General features: G+C 37.8%; 2 protein-coding genes across 22 annotated transcripts in view; one reads left to right on the forward strand and one right to left on the reverse strand.

Annotated features, from left to right (window-relative positions):
• Positions 1-20,418, forward strand: part of CTNNA3 (catenin alpha 3) — a 482,801-nt gene that overhangs the window by 179,243 nt on the left and 283,140 nt on the right. Inside the window, exon 1 of one of the 19 annotated variants that reach the window (XM_013092240.5) lies at positions 8,587-8,678. The exons of the other annotated variants lie outside the window; for them this stretch is intronic. The gene's annotated coding sequence lies outside the window, so the exon portion shown is untranslated. Of the gene's footprint in view, positions 1-8,586; positions 8,679-20,418 lie in introns of those variants that run through there. 19 annotated transcript variants of the gene reach the window in all.
• Positions 1-20,418, reverse strand: part of LRRTM3 (leucine rich repeat transmembrane neuronal 3) — an 85,384-nt gene that overhangs the window by 52,181 nt on the left and 12,785 nt on the right. The gene's annotated exons all lie outside the window — the stretch shown is intronic.

Raw genomic sequence — 20,418 nt, forward strand, 5'->3', positions numbered from 1 at the left:
CACTTTAACCTCTTAAAATATATTATAAATTATGTAAATGTTAATAGAATCTGAAATATTATGTACAGTTCTGGAAATTAAAAGATAGCAATTTAGTTAAAAAGCAATACTCTGAATTTATTGTTAAGAATTACACTAAATATAGGAGTTACTCAACCTGTTCTCATGTCAGCGGTGGAACAACAGTGTTAAGTTCAGCCCAGTTTTACGCCTATGCTGCACCTGAAGACCTTTGCTAGAACATTGTTTTCACAAGTGAATCTCTGAAGTGAAAAGTACCTTTTATCCAGCTGAAGGATTTTTTGTTGTTTTCCTGCTTGGTAAAGATACCTGCCTTACTGGTTAAGAAAGAGAAATCTCAGTGCATTTTGTGCAGATGAGCTGGAGTGGAAGCCCACAAGGTGACCTTTGGTGTAACACTGCTTGCATGGCTGATGGCTTCTGGGTCCAACCTGCGCAGCCATGGAGGTTTGCCAGCACAAAACTGAGGAACCTGCGCTGTGTGAGGCATAATCTGATCTGCCTTGTGTCTGTGTGCTGTGTAACAAATTTGAGTTGTGTTGGATTTCAGCTTTTAGTTTGAGAAACAATTTCTTGCCTCCAAAGCTGCAAAGAAAAATGCAAAAGCTTCAAAGAAAAACTTCCAAAGGTTAACTTGACAGATCTGTGTTGAGTCTAAAACACATCATAACAACTTTCTTGTACCCTGTTAATATGACTGAAGTTTGTGCTTTTTGATTTTATCAATAACCAATTGTTTCAATTATTTTTTCAATTATGTTCAGAAGCCAACTGTGTAAGTATATAAAAGCTAGGTATGATCTCACATCTTCATGCAAAATTATATTTATACCTTCAAATTTTTTGTAGTAAGTGGCAAGAAGTATATGACCTTAGATTTATACTGTGCTCCCCTTTATATAGGTAAAGGTAAATTCAGCTCTTCTCCACCACATTTCTTTGACTGGATTTCTGGCTGTAGGTACTGACTTCCATCACTTTCAGTACATTTTGGAGTGGGTCCCAGAAGAGCTGGAAATACAGACAAATTTTCAAGCAATGGCTGCATCAAAGACCTTGGTGGTTTTTTATGAGTCATCTACAAAAGCAGTTGCTTGCTTTAGAAAGCATTCCCAGTCCAGAATGAGAGAGATGGAAGAGGGGGATCTAACAAAAAACCCTGCAAGAAGAGTTTGTCAGGTGTGGAGCTAGAGATAAGCCAGAAAGAGAGACTTCTTAGTGGTTAAACAAGGACAAGGGCCTAGAGAATTGCCAAAAGACTGTCCTTTAATCTATTTAGTGTCATTGAGAAACATCAAAGAGGAGCTTCAAAGATGGTTTGTCTGAGCAAGTCCTGAAAAGAAATGAATTGATTGTTTACGAACAAATATAAGTGGTAGTTCTGATTATAAAACTATTTTTAGTTTGGTTTTGAATGATTGCATCTTGATTTGCAGAACTGGAGCTGCTGCCATTTGATTCCTCCTTGAGGTTGTCTCAGAAGTTAAGTTCTATCTGTCTGCATCTGTGAAATGTGGTGGTCTAGCCAAAAAAACACACAGAAATCAGCATTAAAGCTCAGAAGTATGAAGTTGGTTTATATAAAGTAATGAGATAAATAACTGAAAATAGAAAAGAGATTTCTAGAACTTGAACATCTTTTTTTGCAACTTGGCTGTTTATGGAAAATTCATAGCCAAAAGTTCTTCCCTGACGCCTCGCTAAACAGTGTCATGTTGTAGGAAGTCTAAAATCTGTCTCTGCTAAACATTGCATACGTTGTCTTGTTTGCAGTCTCTCAGGCACAGAGAGGATTCCTGTCTTGTAGCCTACTGCTGTGAAAGAAGCCTCAGCGATTTGAGCAGGATGGAGATGTTTATAAAGAAGTGGTGGCTGGGACTTGCTCAGAATCACAGGGAGTTGCTGTAAAGGGAGGAGAGTTGCCCGGGACCGTGGCTATTTTCTGTGTCTAGATGTAGCCAGGGCCTTCCCCACATGTGGTTTCATGCTCCCTTTAACCTAAGCGTGGTTGTGAGGTGCTTGGGCTGAGCCCAAGCAGCATCCCAAGACAGGAACTGATCCAGTATAAGAGGAGTTGGACAAGACTTTGAAAACAGCAACAAAACATAGTTTGCAGTTGAATCAGTGCCCTGTGTGAAACGCCAGATTGTGCTCTGTGTGCGCAGTACCAGTTCTAGTGCCAGCGCAAAGGAGGAAGAGAAAATCCAGACTTTGTTTCCCATCCTCTTTTGCAGCAGTCAGTAATTAGGTCAGCTTAAAGCAACTGAGAAGCTGCAGCCTGGGGAGGAAAAGATCAGCAAATTTTCCTTGATAAGGGTTTCTCTCTCATTACCTAGTCTGCTAATTTTCCTGAAGGCCTTGCAGACGATACGTAGACTATGGATTGTCTTGTGTCAGCAGCAGGGTCTAGTTTGGGTGGCAAAGGCATGCTGAGGGCTCAGTGCTCAGTCTCCCAGCCCTGCCTGCCCGCAGAAGCCTGGAGCTTCCCTGGGATGCTCCAAGCACCACTGGTACCGCTCGTCAGCACTTTTTTTCCTCATTTCCTGACTCCTAACAGCTACTCCGGTGCTCTAAAGGATTCACCTCTGCATTTCACTGGTAGTATAGTTTATAGCTAGAGGTGCATCTGTGATCACAGGGCTTGGAGAGTAATTTTGCATCTGCAGTTGCTTTTGGAAGCTGAGATAGTTAAAAACAAACAAGTGAACAAACCCAAAAATGCTGAGGAAAGTGTTTTGTTTTTTTTTTTTTCCATGCTGAAATCACAACATTTCATCATCTGGATGGATTGAATCAAACAAATGGTTTTAAAAACCATGGGAAACTGGGTAGTTGTGATAGTTTAAATCCCTGTTCTACCTAATTTGAAAGGAGCAGCTAAAAGTCACCCCCAGATCTGACTCTGTCTTTCTCAGGCAGAATTCGGGACTTAAGAGTTGATTTTCTACCATGTGTGGAACAGTGTCCCAGCCACTGGGAAAAAAAATAAAATCGAAATGTTCAGTTTTCATCCTTAAACAGAACAAAAATGGTGTCAAAGCCCCTCACCATTGTCCTGTGGTTCTAATTACAAATGGGGTGAAATCTACACCAAGGGAATTACGGGCATTACACACTGGGAAGTGATAGACCTTGCAAGGGTTACCTAAGGGAACCACTTTGAAGTTTCAAGTAATTGTAAATCCTTGGGGATTTTTACTGTTTCAGCACAGTGCCCTGCTGGCTAATGAGTCTTGGCTCTCATGTATGAAATATTGTTTGTTATCTGCACTCTTTGGGCAGAAGGGAGAGTCCTAAATTTGCAGGAGCTCTGCTTGTCCTAAAGCTTTTAATTTATTCCAATTATATTCTCAGTCTTCTGTTCTTTCAGACCTAGATAAATAGTGACGTCCCATGGAAAATAGTTACTCATACGAGTTATTGGTAATTCCATTGATTAGTATTAGCCCATATAAGGCCACAGTCTGGCCCTTAAGCTTTGTTTTTCCTTCTTTTTTTTTTTTTTTTTCTTTTTTTTTGTAACAAATTCTAACACATTTAAAGCAGACAGTAGCCCTGGCCAGTTCAGGGCCTGAGCAAATCCTTCACAACGAATCATTTGCTCTAGACTTTATGTGCTGATCATTGATTTTTGGGGTATGGATCCTAATGCCATATTAATAAAATTTTCATTTATATATAATTTTTAGTTACGTTGATTCATAGTATACTTTTTATTTATTAATGTTTAATTCTGAATTTAAAAAAAAAAAAAAAAAGAGGGATGTTCCTTTATTGGTATTAGATGGCAGAGTCGTGTGAGAGAACTCTTGTTTCCTGACTGCTCAAGTAGGTAGCTGGTTTGAGCTTGCATATAGATATAAAATGATACCAAATAATAAGCTTGAGACTCAGGCCAGGAAAATGTAATCACTCAAATGTATGGGAAGTAGACAGTGCTGTTAGATTGGTAATAAGGAATTAATTTTAAAAGACTGTTCTGGAAAATCTGCCCAAGTTGGGTAGTCCTAGTATTACAATGAAACGCTGATTCTATCTATGTGCAGAGCTTCCATATGGCAGGCTCCTTTCAGGATCACTGCAAGCAGGATGAATTCCTCCTGGTCAATGACAGGGCACACAGACTTTGAGCTAATCTTTAAATTATGCATCTTTTGAAATGATGCTAGTGTAATGATGCAATATGAGCCTCATGAGAACATCGTTCTGAGCAAAATTCTTCCGCAGACTCGTACTTAATTGTTTGGCTTGCTCAGAGACCCTGAACGTGGGGACCCTTTATGGAAGTGGTTGGCAGGAACTGTAATGCTGTCTGCTTCAGAGGCGATGCTGTATCATTCCTTTTGAGGTTTTGAAATTATGAATAATTTTTGAAGCATGACAAACACGAATTAGGTTCATCCTGGTATTTTGAAAGACTCTTGTTTTGACATAAGAACTGTTCAATGCACTGCCCTTCCTTCCTTCAGAGAACAGTAATGCTGAGTCACTGAGGACTGTATGTTATTTGAAAGGCCATATGCTTCTGATTAACACAAAATGTAATGTATTAGCTTTTCTGAGGTTGAAGTTTGGAGGTGCTTCTGTTTTGATTCAGTGAAGCTGACTGGAGAATCTAGTCAAACCCTGGGAAGGTTTTTTCCATGTACCAGCTGATCTGGCAACTACAGCTGTGTTGGAGCGCTCAGTACCTCAAAGCACGGGTAGCTTATGGGCTATGCATTAATGCAAATATATTAAGAGTCTGTTGACGATGCTGGCAGAATTCTCACATTGTTAAATCAAATCCAAATTAAGGTTTAATTGCCAAATCCCAATCTCTTGTGTATTACAAAGGCTTTTCTTTTTCTCTTACTATTGTTAGGAGACGAACAACTAGCATAGCATATTAAATTAACGTTTCTTCTAGAAATCACAATGGAACTATTTAATAGAGCTGCTTAAAAAGTACCTTGTAGAAGTTAATAGAAAAATATTTAAAAGCTTTGCAGCAGAAGGTTTAATTATGAGCTGCCTAACATGCCTGGGCAGGAATTGAAAGCCCTCCTGTTCCTTCAGTGCCCTGAGCAGCCTCTAAATGGGGAGATTATTCCCCTGATGTTGCGTGTAGGGCTGAGGAGTGGGCAGGAATGGCGGGGAGAAGAGCTGAGTCTCCATCTCATCTGCTCCTGAGACAGCGGGCAGCACAGCTAGGTCAGCTTGCCAGGGCTGATGCTCTACACCAGATACTTGCAGGAGGAGCTGCAAACTGCTGCAGAAAACACACAGGCAGGGGGGAGCAGTCTGGAGTACCAGGTGCCCACAGACAGGCGGAATTTCTCCAAACCTGAGCATGGTGCACAACTTTTGGGTGTTTATGGTGTAACTTTAAAACTAGTTTGAATTCAGTTTGTTTCAGTCCTCCTAAGGCTTTGTTCAAGGAAACAGTGATTAAAGTAAATGTGGTGGCTATGAAGGGTTGGTTTTGGAAAGAATGACTTGTTTTCTTCACCAAAGATCCTTTTTTTTTTTTTTTTTTTTTTTCTTTTTCTTTTTTGCCTTTGAAGTGTATGTGTTTGTGAGAGGCTATGCACAACTTTTGTTTAGATTTATAAAACTGCAGTGCTTTAGTGAATCTCTAAGGCTTTCGTGCCTTACCTTGATTAACGCAGTGCCTTTCTAAAGAGGAAACTGCTACAAGGGAAAGCAGAAAACAGCCACCATACCTGTGTTTCAGTGCTGTGTTTAACAATGCTACTTTAAACTGCAGAGCTACAGTCATCTTCATTTTTCTTTTAATCCCTTTCTGTCTCCAGAAGTGCTTGGATTCTCATCTTCATTATCCTGCTTTCCATTTTAGTTCCTCCTCTCTCCTCCCTTAACTTGACTCTTTCTTTCACTTCTGTAAAAGCTCTCCAGTGGGGATGTGCTGTACAAAGGACAGGAGCTTGCTTTGAGGTCGTGGATCCGGGGCTCCCTACGTGGGCCAACAGGGAGGCCTGAAGGGGACTACAACAGCTGCCCTCTGCATCAGGCACACCAGCTGGCTTTGGGGGAGGCAGGAGCGAATAGAAATAGAAAGGCTTATTTTAACAGGCCTGGTCACCTCCCACACATCCTCCAGCTTCAGTTGCGTGCTCCCCTGCCCTTCTCCTTCCCCCTTCTAAGCTCCTACTGCAGCCTTCCCTGGGAGCAAGCACCGATGTGCAGCTTCCCTTTGCTTATGACAAGGGCGAGTCCATAAGTATTCACTGCCTGGGCACTGGCTATCCTTCTCATCATCAAATTTCTAAGTCTATTTGTGTTAGGTGTCTGCCACCGTGTCAGCTATCAAATACCTATTGGAGTGTGATGAATAAGGGTTTAGAGAGTTGTGAAGGTAAGGGAGCAGTGAGGGTGAAAGAAAAACAATGCGTCTCTTTTAAACTTGACTAGCAACTCGGGATTTGTATAATTATGGTGTTCAACCAGCAAAATAATACCACTCCAGGAACTAATTTTACCTTGAAATAACAGAAGTGACTTGTAGGTACTGTCAGTGGAATGGCCGGAGCTAACCTTGTTGCAGAACCATGTCCAAAAAATGTTAAAAGCCAGTATTTAAAGAAGTGCCCATTGGAGCCCAGTTCTGTTAACTTTTGTAAGTCCCACCTGAGAGAGATGGGATTGAGAATCTGGGAAGCTGGATTTTGTTGTATATGACAATTTTGATTTTAAATTTAACACAATATCTACACAAGGGGTATAATTTTTAATAAATTTCTAGATGTTTAATAAATGGTTGTAAAGCTCCCTCATCTGTTTTTGGAGTCCTAGGTAAAGTTGCAACAGGGCTGTGAGGTGTGACTTTTCTTTACCAGTCTCATTAACCCTTTGTCAATATATATAATGATTGTCCTTTTTCATGTTATTTGGGCTTTTTACTATTGCTCCTAACGTTTCAGTTTAGGTGGACGTTATATGTACTGGTCCCCAGCAACTTGGGTTCAAGGCTTCTTAGTAAGCACCAGCTTCATGCATGCTGTCTTCCATTCTGATATTGCTGTGGTTTCAGAGCATGAGATGGCATGCCACAGAGACTAGTTTATTTACCTTGAATTTGCTTGTAATTTTGGGATGAGTTCTGGCTGGTCCTGGTGAGTTTTTACAGTTCCCTTTTTCAATTTATTCTGCAACCTCTTCTACTGTACCATCACTTTCAGTCAGTTTTGCAGCAGCTTCATCCTTTGGGAAGGATTCATTTATGGAAACCTCCCAGAGATTTTCTGCACATGCAGAAAGATCCATCTGTTTTTTTCTTGAATTGCCATAGCTTCTGTGCATAGTCCTCCTTGATTCTTTCTCTTAATACTGATTTAAGTACATCACAGTCTTTTTAACATGGTTGTACCCTATCTTAACCTGGTTAAACACAAAGGGTTTTTGTTGTTAAGTGTTTCAGAAGTTTATTTCAAGTGGGTGGTATATGCTTGCTCTGAGACCTTCTACTATTCTGTGCTAACATAACCTTCATGCTACTTCCAGTACTTATTTTAGATATTTTGTTTTCTTTCAATAAGCTCACATTTTTATTTAGCTCACCTTTTAAAAGTCAAGTGCTAATAGCATTGATGTTTTGAGCTTTTGTCTGTGCAGTAGATATGTTGCATCTGAATATATTAGCGTCCCTCTTACAGACTGTCCTCTTGATAGTAATATTCTCACTGAGATCCTCAGCATTGCACCTGACCGTGTCGCAAACTGTTTTTCTTGAAGTGGATTTTCTGTCTGCTACTCCATGAAGTACAATCTAAAGATTAAGTTTGGCACCACAGCATGTCAGAAGTAACTAAACCCTCCCATTATAGCTGTTTTTCCTTTACTAGCAATTATTCTACTTTCTCTGGGCATGACAGGGTAGCTGTTGCCAAATGACAGATAGAAGATTGTCCTTAATAATACATTTTTCCTGTATTGAGACATGGACATTCAATTTGTAGAGGTTCTATATTATTTATTGCTACATTTAACCAATCTCTAATTTGATTCTAAGCTGTTTTTAACATGATTTCTTCACATGATTATTCTACTGACAAGAGTTATTGCCTATTTATCCTTTATGCCCAGGAACCAGTATCCCAATAATTGTTCTCTTTCTTCTACATTTTTGACATGCTTTGAAACATACTCATTTACAGGTATTCAAGTTTACCCATCTCAATTCCTTAGCCTTCTCAGCATCTGAATAGAAACACATGTACTTTTAGTTTTTCTTTTTCTTGTGCCTCTTCTGGGAAATGCTCTCACCATTTCATGCTTGACTTCTGCTGATGTCTTTCCTATCCTTGAGCCTGTGGGTAGACTGGGGAAAGGAGACATGAAGTTTTACCATGCATACATCTTTCTCTGGGGATCCTCTGCTCCTTTTACAAAGTATCTGTATTCAGATGAATTTTGCAGTAAAACTGATGAGTGTCCATGCTCTATTATGGATTTGTACTTATGGGGGTGGGTGACTCACATTAATAAAATTTCAGCCAGCTGCTTAAATCCATTCCTGAGTCAGCCTTAGGTAATATGTTTGTCATGATTGATTTTAAGCATAGTTGAAGATGCTGAGGCTGAAGACTTGCCCTGAAATCTGCAGAAGGCTGTGGAACTTTGTGAGGCATGCTACTTGTTGATAGCATAATACATGTGTGAGTGTCTGTGTGTATTTCTATTTATATTTATGCTATTCCAGTTTGACTTTAGAGTTACAGGGCAGGCAATACAAGGACAAGTGGGAGCTGCAGTATTTTTAGTGAGCAAAGGGAATGTTTGTGTCATTATGCAGACTAGTTAGTGAAGAGTAAGCTTCCAAGCAATTAGGCTTAAATGGTTTTCCATACTGCTTTGCTCTAGAAACTTGACCGAATCATTTTGTAAAACAATCTTAAAATTGCTAGCAATAATGCATCCCAATGAAAATAATGCAAGAAAATATTTAGTCTTATTTTTGCAGTGAGATGTATAAAGCTGTAATGGAATGAGATTTTGAGCCACAGCAAATTTTGGACTCTCACAGCAGTTACATTCCCTTCTTCCTCTCACCAAAAAATGCTTTTTTACAAGCAAGATATATTTTACTTGCAAGCAGGGAACAGATTTATTACAGATGTAAGAGAATATTTAACCTTCTAGGGGGCTGTAAGGACCCAAATATATCTAAGCTTTGATCTGGTAATAGCAGGCAGATGAGCTAACAATATTCTGTATTACATGGAGATTTCTGTAACCTAGTTGGAAATGGTTTTTCATTTAAAATTTACAATTTCATTTAAATTGTGTTTGCTTAAATTTAATACAAAAAGGAAAGAGAAACCCTCTGCTCTTTTTGTACCTTCAAGACAGATATGCCTCTGGGTTTTTGTAAATAAGGGACTGCATTTCATTGACTATGAAAACTGCACTATTTCTACTTTTTCACGAGACAGCAAACTTTCTGAAGCTCCTTTCTCAATAGGTGTATTATAATGCCTTTGTATATTAAAAAGCTATGCCTTTTCTAAATATAAATTAATATTTGAAGTACATTAAGAGCAAACACTATGTAGAACTGAGGGCAAAAAGGTATTTATGGACAATGTTCAAACCAGAGCTAAACTTTAAATTCATGTTTTAGCTACCTAAAGATAAACTGGGGGACCTGAGTCTTAAAAAAAAAAAAAAAAAAAGGAAATTAAAAAAATCCACAACCTATTGAAGAGGTCACCCAAATGTTACTTTAAGAAATGGCCATCACCTCATTCAATTTGATGGACTATTCATGCCACTAGTATTATACTGTGTCTAATCTAGATGGTCAGAGAATTAGAGACCTTGTTCATAATTAGTTTGAATTTGCTCATGAGAAGTGAGGTGGTTTGATTGCCTGTCCTCTCCTCCCCTACATCTTACCCCAGCATGGTATCTCTGGTATCTCTGGAGTAGAAATTAAGGTGCTTGTGTTTGGATTTGGTAGCTTAGCTTTAAACATGTATGTTTGTATCTTGTATGCAAATTAGCCTTCAGAAGATTAAGTTCTGTTTGGATTATAGTGCCATGAAGATCAGCTGGAGATTTCGTGTAATGGTATTTAATTGTTGTTAATAGGCATTGGTGCCTGTTTTTATATATGCAAGATGTATTTAAAAAAATATTTATGTGGAATATTTGTGTCAGATTATTTTTTCTCTGTTTATGGTTTAAGGAGAGCAAATAAACTTTTTTTTTTTTCCTTTGAAAAATAGCACAGATGAGACAGTGTTAGGTTTTGTAAGATGGTAGCTTAATAGGATAGCCAAAAGTGTGACTGATCTCATGCATGTATTTTATAAACAAAACATGCATAAAATGTTATTTTGCTCATCTTGTTTCTCAAGTATAAAGGTATTCATGCATGGATTGTTAGAATGACAGACGTTACTTGAACTAAACATGCCTTTATCTGAATACCAGCTATGCTTGTATACTTGCACACTGTCTTCATCTACTGTTATGTACACTTCTATTTGCCAACCATAAAATAAATGGATTTTAATTTGTCATTTACATGCTTTTGCATTGTGCATCAATAAGACTCTAATCAAATTTAATTCTACGCCCATTGCTGAATGACAGTTTTTAACATAATAAGTCTTGATTTTCATATTCATCTCGCTGATTTTCAAAGAGAAATTGAAAGAACTGTTCACTGAATTTTCCCTACAGAATGATAGTTTGGTAATAAAATTTTCTAGATTTATTCCAATGCATATGAATGAAGATTACAGCTGTATCTTTACGCTGTAAAGCCTTAGTGCTTTGTAGTATGTCTAGCCTAATATAAACATATGCTATTGGAAACTAGAACTAAACATAATATCAAAATAAATAAAGGAAAATGAATTAAGGATAACATTACTGGGTGGAGCTGAACTCACTAAAGAAAAAAATTGAGAACCACTGCTGGAAATTTCTTCTTAACATGTTTCTTGGGAGGATGGTACTGTAAATGCTTGAGATACTGCACATAGCTGCTTTTTATCAGCCTCCTAATTATTGTGTCTAGTAGATGAGGTAGATGGGGAACAACTACTACTGTCTTAGGTGCTTAAAAGTAGCACTGACCCAGAAAATTGTGTTTTCTAAACCAGCTTTATCACAGCAGATAATCAGTATTGTTTCACAGGGTAATGTGGGTAAAGTACAGCACATTCACAGTATTTATTTGGACTCTCAGAAAGCCTTTGCTGGAGTTCTTCACAAGGGGCTATTTAGGAAACTAAATAGTCCTGAGGTGAAAGGGAAAGTAGTCTTCTGGGGTCGGACCTGGCTAGAGACAGACAAGAAAAGAAAGAATGAAGTGCCTGCTTTCCATGCAGCAAAAGGTTAACAGCAGGGAGCCCTCAAGTATTCAAATGACGTTCATGTATTTTTAAGTTTTCTCTGAAAGGGAAAATGGCACAATGTGCTGATAGTATACATTTATTTAGGTCTGTCAAATTTAGGAAAGTCAACCAGGAACTTCCAGAACACAGTAAAGCTAGATGAATGAGCAGCAGCATACCAAGCAAAATAAATTGTTGACAAGTGTAAAGTATTGCCTTTTGGCAATGATTGGAATAATCTGAACTATAGACATCTGCTGTTAGTGCTTAAGTGAAGTGTTAGCAGCATTTAAACAGTATGTTGGTGTCTTCTGGACACTTTGTTCAAAAGGCTTGTGCAGAGTACAGTGATGATATAAATAGGGTTCTGGCATGTATGCCATAGACTAGAAACATACTGAAAGTAATATTTTCTTCTATGCAAGTGTTTGATCTATTCTCTTGTGTCTATCTTCGTTTCTAATTAGGTAATAAGCATGATATCAAGGAAGATTGGTAGAAACAAAAACGGTTTGGAGATTGCCGAATGAAATGTTTAAAAGTATTTGATTCAAGTCATATGTAATTGGTTTTAAAATGATCTGTTAAAACCTTTTTATTCACAGCCCACAATTCATCTGTAGAACTTCCTGCCAGAACTCAGTGCTGTTAAGGTTTTGGGAGAATTTCTCTAAAAAGGTTTTATTTCTCTCTATATAACACGAATACTTATAAGCATGTTATTTAAAGTCAGATGTATGATATGTGATAAATGTGCATGAAGGGATAATGTATGAAAGGCTAAGAAACATTTTTTTTTCAGTGGTATCTTTTCTCCAGCTGTTGTAGCATATCTTGTATTTTCTTGTAAATATGAATTTCTACCTGTTGTTATATATAGGTTGCTCAGAAAGCCTACTAGTCAGGTCTAGTATGACACTTATCAGTGTAATTGCAGTGTCTTTATCTCAGGAGAGAGCAAAAATAGTAAAATGCCCTGCATATAAATTTGTTCAATTTATGAGCTATTGCTTCCATAAAAGCATCCCTGAATTTAAACTAGATTATCGTATTATGGATCATCATGGTCTGAACTTTTTAAACAGAGACACATGATGTTAATCCCATTAAAACAATTTTTGTGTTGATATTTGTTTGTGTTTAGGGTTTCTATGGAGCCCATCATCTCATTAGTATTCCAGCTCTTTTGTTATGCTAATGAAGTCAACAGATTGGAAGAGAATTTTCAACTTTTAAAATGCCACTTGTACCCCCTTTCATGTGCCATCATGTTTCACAGAGAGAGATGGTGAAAAGCAGCATTTGGCAGTTTGTAGCTGGACCTCTTTCAGGAGTGAAGGAAAACTTCTCTGAGCAACTTCTGCTGTAGGGGATGTGCTTTCATTGCATAAAGGATGGAGTATTGTGTTCCCTGGTGTGGTCTTGCTCGTTCTCAATAATTCCCTGTCTTTCCTGTATAGGCAAGCCTGACTGTGTGCTCAATGTATGTCACTTTATAATAATATTTCTTACGTCAAACAAATGCAACCAACAAAAATCTAAATCTTTTGAACTATTTAAAGTTGTCTGTTTTCATATGATACATCTTTCATTTCTCTTTGTGGTATTAATAGTGAAGCATAATACTGACATGTAATTTCCAGGCTAGATCATTGCTTGTCCTTAATTAAGCTGGATTTTGAACACTAAACTTCAGTCCTTTGGAAACGATAAGCACAATATCAGTGTGCTCTTACTACGACATGTTGGATAGGACAAATAATTAGAAAGGAAGATGTGAGGATTAACATAAAATGAAACTTAATTTTGTTTAACATTGTTAAGTACAAAGTTATTCCTTCAGCTGAAGTTAATGTTTATTAATACTAGATGTTGAATACAAAATCTGAATTTAGTTATTTTTTCATTCTTTTAGGAAATGTTCACCTGGATAGACATCCACAGTAATACCATACTCCAACTCTACACTAATTTCTAAGCACTCATGTATTCACATCAGATCATGAGTCACTTCAGAAAGAATAGCCATAATTCACAAAGTGAAATGAGTTTTTTAAAACTGAAATTAAAAACTCAAGCTCTGGATTTATTATGGTGGTCATAATTGCTGGAATGGCTATTGTGAAGGTTTTGATTTGTTTACTTGAATGAAAAATATAAATGCCTTCCAATGCAGTGTTGTTCTGCTGTCATGCAGCAAAGCATTTATGTTTCTGTAAAGTTCTGCAGGCAATCATCATTTATATTTGACAATGTAGGAGGAAAACCTGCCAAACCACAACAGGCCTATGTGATTTCTGTGGTGATTATAAGCTCCGAGTAATTTTATTTTATGGGTTGACAGGCTGTAGAACTTCAAGCAACACTTCTGAAAGCATGATTTTATGGGATTAAGGTTATATCTTAATTTAATATATTCTGAACCTTTCTAAATTCAGATGGTAGTGTCTGGGGCTGCTCCCTTGCTGCTGTGTAATCCTTCACTCACTTTTTCTAACTCATGCTCTTCCACCCACTTCTTGTGGGTTCTCTCTTCACTTTTTGTAAGAAGAAGAAGTAACAACTAAATTTATTTTTTTTTTATTTTATTTTTTTATTTTTAGAATAGCATATAAACATTTTCTAACTGTATAAACTGAGATTCTGCTAATTTGAGAACCAAAACGTGAGCACTGCTGCTGCTCAGGTAGATGGTAGACCATACATAAGATAAAGACACAATTTGTACCGTATACTGGGTGAAGGCCATTTCCATTGGAGTTCCTTAACTGCAAGTGAGAACTACAGTGTAGGGAAGTCCCTTGTGTGTTTAAAGCTGTTCTGCACATTTCAGAGCTGCGGCGTATCTGCTTTGGAGAAAAACCTATAAAGTTGCTCTGGTGGTTCTTGGGCACTCCTGCCTCCCTTCTCCTTGTTCTTCCCACCCATCTCAAAAGCAGAGTTAACTGTTTGAAAAGGTTCTCAAATACAGTGAGGAATGAGAGAACTGGACATTTTCCTATGTACTAATTATGTACAACATTTATTTGAATGCTAGGTTTAAGGTATAAATGGAAATGGAAATCTGTTCTGGCTTGATTAAACAAAATAGTTGTAAGTTGTGTAGAACAGGAAGTCACAAAGATCTGATAGGAGCTGGAGACCAGCAGCGGGAGGTTGAGCATCTGCTCCCTGTTCAATCATTGTCCATAAGGAAACCAGATCAGGTGTCTTTTCTGTATAACTGACATCAATAATGCTTGCCTAGTCTTGTTCAGTGCTTCGAGACTCTCTAATGAAAGATGTTTCGATATTTTTGTTGTTAAAATTACTTAAAGGAATGACATTTATTTCTAATTACAACTAATTATTTGTATTATGAAGCAGTTGGGGAGGAAGGTTATAATCTTCAATTTATTAATTGATCTATATCTGACTTGATGAGCTGTTTACTCTCAATTAGAAATTAATGGAAAATTAAGTGATTGTTTTATACTAAAATTATAAATAAGAAGAATGATTCCTTGCCAGATTGATGAGTTACTTTTGCATGCAGCAAGCAAAGAACAAAACAGATGTAGTCCTTTCCTATTTTATTGCTGTTGGGAGTATAATTGAACGGAAATCTATGTCTTTATGGCCACATCTACTGTATTCCCAAAACACAAAGCATTATGAGGCTATCAGAGAAAGGTCACGAGGTATTTTGGTCACAGGGAGACTGACTTTACTTGGACATTTGAAACTCCAGTATTTTGTGGCCTCCTTTGGTTTGCGAGGAATTGGGTGCAGGTGGGCACACGCTGCAACATGTCAGAACATTACCTGTGTCCAATGTCAGACCTTCTCACCTGGACTATTAAACACAGGAAAGACAATGATAAAAAGATTTATAGTCTGTTATCGAAAGCAAGCAGCCTGTAGAACTCGGAAAGAGTAAAACCACACCCTTTACAGTGTTGGAGTGGCGCTAGATTCTTCTCCCTGAGAAGAGTTTTGGACATGATGCAAAGGGTAGTATCAACTATTTTTCACCTACAAGTCAAGATGGCCTGAACGCCCTGAACCTGTTTTTCAGGAGACGTGATGAATCAGTGATGCCATCATCCTCTCCACTGAACAGATTGGCCTGCCTGCCCCCTCCTACGGCTTCTGTGAGGAACAGGAGCTAATGAATATTATTTAATCAATCAAACCTTTGAAAGATAGAATGCAAAAAAGGCTGCTTTTGACAAAATAATTGTTTCTCTGTAGTGCTGGCTTCCTTTTATTTACAGACATCACAAATTTTCTAAATGCTAGATAAAGCAATTCTGTAAGCTTGATAAGGGACTGTGATTCAGCAGGACTAATGTTGCATGTTGTGTTAGTGTAATGCATGTCTGCAAAGATCTTTGAAGAGTGTAGGCCATTTGTGGCTTTGGGGTATGTCCCTCAACAGCAGCATTGTGTGTCAGTTTTTCCAGACTGGTCTTTGTGCCGCATCCAAGTGTGTGGGTGCTAAGGAAGGGCACATCTCAGCTGCTGTACGCTGTGTTGAGAAGGGAAGGTGGTGAGTTAGGCTGCTTTTCCTTGTCTCCATCCCTCCCAGTGGCTGAAAAGCTGATAACTGAGAAGAGTGGATTTGTTGCAGCCATCACAAGTCATGCTTATTTAGTGAGGAAATTGTTAAATGCTGAGGCCTCCTGTCAGCATAATATCAGTGTCCTACTTTCATACCACTGATTTACAAGTTGCAGCATATGACAGGCTTCTGTAAAATTCAGCTAACCTTTTGGAATGCTTTGATGTATGAATTAGTTACGAAGGTTAAATTTTCTGAAATATCCTTGTGGCTTTTATGGTAACTTATGCACAAAGTCCTCGTGCGAGTACATTCTTTATAAACTCCGTCTTCCTTTGAGTTTTGTGGGACACTTATCCTTTGGAAAAATCTTAACTTGTCTTTTGTTCCAATAGAGCGATTTGAGCCAAAAAAAAAGAGGGAATGGGACTACAGGAGTGATTTCCTGCTTTTATCAATAAAGTTGTTGCTGTATTTGTATTGATGGCAAGGATGACGGGAGGTGTTTCGTTGTTGCAAAATCAAATAGCATCTGTGGTACAAAATTAGTGGACATTTCACAGGACTGTACTGAAGGTTCAAAATTCTCTCCCCCACAGCTATTAGAAATTAAACCTCTCCCACAGTTATTCCAAGTAGGGAAAAATATGTTTAATGCCTTGAAATAAATTTTGCATTAAGGCTGTGGAAGGACAACCAGAGGGCTGCTTTGCTGTATTTTACTTCATCCTCAGCTCTGCAGCTTGTAGGCTACAAGCCTGAAATTGAACTCCTAAAATTATAAAAGCTTAAAACAAAGAGAACATTAATGGTCCCTGGCTTCTTTCCCACAGGCTCTGCAAGCTTTGATTTCCGGAACTTTAATAGACTAGGAAAGCATAAAGCTATTGCTATTATGTATTGCTCTTCTTATACTCAGTATTACTACTGTCAAACTGAACATCACTTCCTTAAAAAAATAACACATCTGAGTTGATAGTTAACCTGAGAAGGCTAAATGGTACTTTTGAAGAGCCAGGAAAGTGCACTGTTTTTCCATTAAACATGCTCTTAAAAATAGAATAAAAGCAGCAGAAGGGGGATGCACAGTGATTCTTCACTGATAAATGTTGTGTCAGTGGCATAAAATTAATGCAAAGGTAATCTAACCACCCTGAACACCCATTCAGTATGGTTTTGCCAATAAGGAGCCTTTTTACAGACCTTACCATGGATGTCTACTCAAATTCCTCCATTAGAAATGAAGATATGGCTTAGAGAGCAGCTTCTTTTCAGCTATGTAGGCTCATTGGACAGCTGAATGTAAAGCTGATGAGCCTTCAAGTCGTGCTGGGGCATCAGCAGACTTTTCAGTGTAGTTTAACTCCTATAAGTGTGTTGGTGAATCCTCACTAAGACAAAAATCAAACTTCCTGAATCAAAAGATAGTCTTCTCCGAAGGATACAGATGTCTCTCAAGTTACTGTAGACTTCCAGTACTTCTTGGAAAGGACTCACAGGCCAACCCAGTCAAGTTATTTCACTACAAATCTTGAGTTAGAAGTTTGATTTAGAGGATCAGTTTAGAGTACTATCATGAATCATAGAATAGTTTGGGTTGGAAAGGGATCTTTTTTGATCATCTCATCCAAGTGATAACCATTAATTTTGGGTCAATTAGCAACTGGTCCAACACATGAAAGAACCAAGTCAGATACAGTCAGAAATGAATTTGAATGGATGTTTCATTTTCAGCTATATCCACGTTTTACCATTAGTGCCTAAATAAGCCTAAATAATGATCACAATGATTTCTACAGTATATAAATTAAGAAACAGGGAAAGGCAGTATTTTCAGGTGCCCACAAGTTTTGTGCGGTTTGGTTTGAGGCATTCTTATTCCAGGCTGTTTTTCCAAACAGTTCAATCCCTACACATTTTCAAAGTTAATATTCCTTTGCAAATCCTTTTCTTTCTTTTTCTTACACTAGCATGCAGCACCACTGCAGTGTGTTAGCAAAAGATACATAGCAGGTGGATTTCCACTTTCAGTCCTGCTTCATCTCCTGCCTGGCACAGGTTTTCTCTCAGCTCTTGCGTTTCTGTCAGCTACCCTCCCCCTTCAAAGCTCTTAATACAATTCTCCTGCATTCATTCAACAAAATTGGCCATACAAATTTATGCTGAAAATAACATGTAGTGTTCCTTGTTTTTTTTCATTCTGTTGAGGTTACAGAGACATGGAAGATGATGTCTTAAACTGTATAAAACAAGCATTAAATTGAATGAATGCTCATGTAAGGGGCACAAGCTATAGATAGGCAGAAGGATGTCTGTGAAAATGCATGCTTTATTTGAAACCTCTTAAAAAGGGAAAGACTCTTTTTTTTTTACGAGTGTGGATGGGAAATTTTTGATTAAAGTCTTCTGAAACAACCCTACTAAATAGATGCGAAGTGTTCTGTGGTGCTGAGGTTAAAGGGATCACGGTTTGTTCAGCTGCAGTTCTAAGAGAGCCTGTTATAACCACGCATTTTGATTAACCAGGTCAGCTGAAGAAGTATTGTCTATATACTGCTGCATAGTTGTCTGCCTCAAACTACCCTATTGATAAAGAGAGGACTTGTGTTTGCAGAGTTCTTTTCAAGTACAGAAAAACGTATGTGGGAGAGATTAATTAATAATTCAGCCAATGTGAAATTAAAATATAGCTGGAATAGCTAAATCAGCTTCCTTTTTGCAGCATTAGAACATGTCCTGTCTGTTATATCCAGGTAAAGCATTGATACGAAAAAAATTATTTGTAACTAATCAAAATGCTGTTGCAGCAAACCCCATAATTGGAGGTAACTTTTGTTTTCTCACGCATAACAATGTTTGAATGCTATGTTACTTTCCAGTTAAAATTGATAGGGTTTTTGCAGAAGGTATGAATATCCAAAACACTGATTGGAATTTTTTTTTTCTTTTTCCCCCTGACTATTCAAGCATGGTTTTATTTTTTTCACTCTATCATTTTGCTTGTTACTTGATCAATGAGTCTTCTCTGCTGGCAGAGGCAATTTAAAACTATTGTGAAAATTTCTCATAATGTTCTTTTGCTGAAAGCTTGCTTGCTGTTGGAGCTGACTGTAAACAAGGCTTTGCAGAGCTCTGCAGAACTTGGTAAACTAGAATTCAAGGGCATCTGGTACACCTATGTTCTTGGATTTTCTTGGATTCTCTTTAATTCTGGGAGATAGGTAATCAAAAGAGTAGAGGACTCAAAACTGGAGTAAATAAAGCGTGTGGGAGAGAGATATCTGAAAAATAAATCAAAATAGTGATACGTTTCCTTTTTATGAGAAGTAAACCTGCTCTTGGGGAGTCTTGCTGCTAAGAAATTCCCATAATAACCTTCTTTAAGGTTAAAAGCACATACAGAAAGTCTGGTGATCTACAACAGGGATGAAGATTCATGAATTCTAATGTTGCTAGATTGAAATGAAATTTGTAAATTTATGAGGGGGTATGCTTCTCTGGCTTTCATGTCAGAGACCATGGTGCTGCTGTAGTAGAACTCCTGTAATTCACCCACACTTCTGTAAACCTCTTTCAACTGCTTTTCTGAATTAATTTCAACAGAGGATTGTCCACAATAATACTAAAAATTCATGAGCCTGGGTATGTTGTATAGTCTGCCATTAGTGTTTTATATTACTTATTGGAAAATTAAAATGCTGGACAGCCTGAAATGCCATTTTGGCAGTTTCCTCTGTCCTGTATAAGGCCTTACTACCCATGTAGCTTAAAAGACTGACTCTTCTATATTTTATTTCTAAGGTAGGTGAATTTTGTTACCAGTTTGGGGTAGTCATGCAGCTGGATAACTGGGGAAAGATTTGGAAATAATATTCCCAGTGAGCAGCTGGGACTGTACAAAAAGTTATCAAACATCTATAGCAAAGCTTTGCACCAAAGTTGTCTTAAAGCTTGAATCAATAGCAGATTGCAGTTGGTTAGCATGTCACAGTGGCTATTCTAGGAGCCCTCGATCTTAGGGAAAAGGATCATCTCGGAGATTGTCAAGCCTCAAATTCAATATACACAGACAGTCACAAACAAGAATATTTTGGTATCTTTCGCTGCTGATATTTAGAGTGTTGACAAATGTGGGACAACTTCTTAAGTATATGAGCTTAGGTAGAATTAATGAGTACCAGTAATAAATTCTCACTATAGTCTGTACGTAGAAGTCTTTTCTTTTCATCATCTCATTAATGACTTTGAGCCATTAACAGCTTAGAGTGCTGAATAAGGATTTACATTTAATTGAAGTCTTCTGCTCTTAGCTGACAAGATGTATTTTAAACACTTGATGGATGTAATTAGTGTGATGAGGCTTTAAAAGAAATTGTGTTTGTTCAGTTTAGAATTTGCCATGTTGGTTTATAAGTGAAGCTAAAGCACACTTATCAGTAGTTCGATAGGTTTGGAAAAATGTGTTTTATTATTCTTGCTAATATATAGAAGTTTTAACATGTTGTT

Source organism: Anas platyrhynchos, chromosome 6, assembly GCF_047663525.1.
Source record: "Anas platyrhynchos isolate ZD024472 breed Pekin duck chromosome 6, IASCAAS_PekinDuck_T2T, whole genome shotgun sequence".
Classification (NCBI taxonomy): domain Eukaryota; kingdom Metazoa; phylum Chordata; class Aves; order Anseriformes; family Anatidae; genus Anas; species Anas platyrhynchos.